Raw genomic sequence first — 2,752 nt, forward strand, 5'->3', positions numbered from 1 at the left:
ATGTTAAATAAAATAGAAGAAGAATGGCCAAAAGGGGGGGAACAGGTGCAGAATTTCAACAGAGAAATCCAATCTTTATAAAAGAACTAAATATACACTCTAAGACATAGGACATAATATCCAAAATTAAGAACACACTGGATGGATTTAATAGACTGGACCCAGTGGAAGCAAGGATAAGTAAACTAGAAGGTAGGACAACAAAAATAACGCAAATTGAAGTACAGAGTGAAAAAAGACTTTAACAACAACAGAACAAAACATAAGAGACATATAGGATAGTATCAGTGTAGGAATTCTAGAAGGAGAGGAGAAAGTAGCGTAGAAGCAATATATTTTTTATTTTTTATTTATTTATTTTTTTTTTTTTTAAATTTTTTTTTTGTAGAAGCAATATTTGAAGAGTTAACAGTTGAGTGTTTCCCAAAAATTGATGGAAAACATCAAATCACAGATGTATGAAGCTAATTGAGTATCAAATTGAATAAATGGAAATAAAACCACACATTATAGTCAAACAGCTGAGGACCAAAGATAAAAAAGAAAAACATAAAAGCAATCAGAAAATAAAGATACATTATCTTCAGGGAAACAGCAATAAGAGTTTTAGCTAAAGTCTCAACGGGAACTATGGAAGCCAGAAGACAACAATGAAATGGAATAATCCTATACCCAGCAAAAATATCCTTCCTAATGAAGGCAAAATACAGATATTTTCCCAAAAAAAGCAAACAGAATAAATTCTCATTTTTTTGTTTTTATTTATTTACTATTTATTTTTATTTGTTTATTTAGTTTTGAGCATGAATTAGATATTTGGGATGTACTTTATGATGTTGATTGAAAGTATTTTGTTGCAAAACATTTATTATTTTGTTTTAAAGTTTGAGGATTCATTTAAAATTCTTGGTTGCTGTTACTCCGAAGAGAGTGAACAGTCAGTAGAGGGGTGCAGAAATGAAGAGTAATAAAACCTTTAACTCAGAGAAGCAAAACCATGCTCCAAGGAAGCACCATCAGCATCACCACCAGCAGCAACAGCAGCAGCCGCCGCCACCACCAATACCTGCAAATGGGCAGCAAGCCAGCAGCCAAAATGAAGGCTTGACTATTGACCTGAAGAATTTTAGGAAACCAGGAGAAAAGACATTCACCCAACGGAGCTGGCTCTTTGTGGGCAATTTTCCCCTGACATCACTGAGGAGGAAATGAGGAAACTGTTTGAGAAATGTGGGAAGGGAGGTGAAGTCTTCATTCAGAAGGATAAGGGCTTTGGCTTTATCCAACTGGAAACACAAACCCTAGCAGAGATTGCTAAAGTGGAGCTGAACAACATGCCACTCCATGGAAAGCAGCTGTGTGTGCGCTTTTCCTGCCATAGTGCATCCTTTATGGTCCGAAACCTTCTTCAGTATGTGTCCAACGAGCTGCTGGAGGAAGCTTTTTCTGTGTTCGGCCAGGTGGAGAGGGCTGTGGTAATTGTGGATGACCGAGGAAGGCCCTCAGGAAAAGGCATTGTTGAATTCTCAGGGAAGCTAGCTGCTCGGAAAGCTCTGGACAGATGCAGTGAAGGCTCTTTCCTGCTAACCACATTCCCTTGCCCTGTGACTGTGGAGCCCATTGACCAGTTAGATGATGAAGAGGGACTTCCAAAGAAGCTGGTTATAAAGAACCAGCAATTTCACAAGGAGCGCGAGCAGCCACCTAGATTCGCACAGCCTGGCTCCTTTAAGTATGAGTATGCCATGCGCTGGAAGGCACTCATTGAGATGAAGAAGGAACAGCAGGACCAGGTGGACCACAAAATCGAGGAAGCCCGTGAGAAGCTGGAGATGGAGACGGAGATGGAGGCCACCCGCCATGAGCACCAGGTCCTGTTAATGAGGCAGCATCTGATGTGGTGTCTCCAACTTCGGAGAATGGAAAAGCTGCACAACCAAGAAGTGCAAAAACAAAAGCAGCTGGAGCTCAGGCGGGAGGAGGAGCACAGGTGCCGTGAGGAAGAGATGTGGTGACAACAGGTAGGATTCAAGGGAGCCTTCCCTGATGCGAGAGAGCGTGAGATTCGGATGGGTCAGATGGCTAGGGGGGTGCTATGGGCATAAACAACAGAGGCGCCATGCCCCCTGCTCCTGTGCCAACTGGTACCCCAGCTCCTCCAGGACCTGCCACTATGATGTCAGATGGAACCTTGGGACTGACCCCACCAACAACTGAACGCTTTGGCCAAGCTGCTGCAATGGAAGGAAATGGGGCAATAGATGGAACCCCTCCTGCATTCAACCGTGCAGCTCCCGGAGCTGAATCCCCTCCAAACAAACGTCACCAATACTAATAAAGTTGCAATGTCTAGTTTCCCAACACCTTTAAAAGAAAGACCCTTTTTGGACTAGCCAGAATTCTACCCTGGAAAAGTGTTAGGGATTCCTCCAATAGTTAGGTCTTCCCTGCCTGTACTACACTAGGGAGTATGCTGGAGGCAGAGGGCAAGGGAGGGGCTGTATTTAACAAGTCAATTATGTGGTATGTCGATTAACTAATCAAAACTGGGGTGCATTCCTGCAGTCTCGTGATTATTGGGGGGTGGGAGGATAGTGGCAAAATAGATCCAGTTACAGCCCGCATTAATATTGATCATTCCATTCTTTGTTCATCCTGTTTCTACATGGGTTCTCATTCTTTATAATCCCCTAACACCAGAGACACTGCCACATATACCACAAAAACCCAACATCCCCCAATGACCTTAGTC

General features: G+C 42.7%; 1 pseudogene; it reads left to right on the forward strand.

Moving 5' to 3' along the window:
- The first annotated feature begins 957 nt into the window (after window positions 1-957).
- LOC109453450 (non-POU domain-containing octamer-binding protein) lies at window positions 958-2,335 on the forward strand (annotated as a pseudogene).
- Window positions 2,336-2,752: the final 417 nt, after the last annotated feature.

The sequence above is a fragment of the Rhinolophus sinicus genome, linkage group LG04 (genome assembly GCF_036562045.2).
Source record: "Rhinolophus sinicus isolate RSC01 linkage group LG04, ASM3656204v1, whole genome shotgun sequence".
NCBI lineage: Eukaryota > Metazoa > Chordata > Mammalia > Chiroptera > Rhinolophidae > Rhinolophus > Rhinolophus sinicus.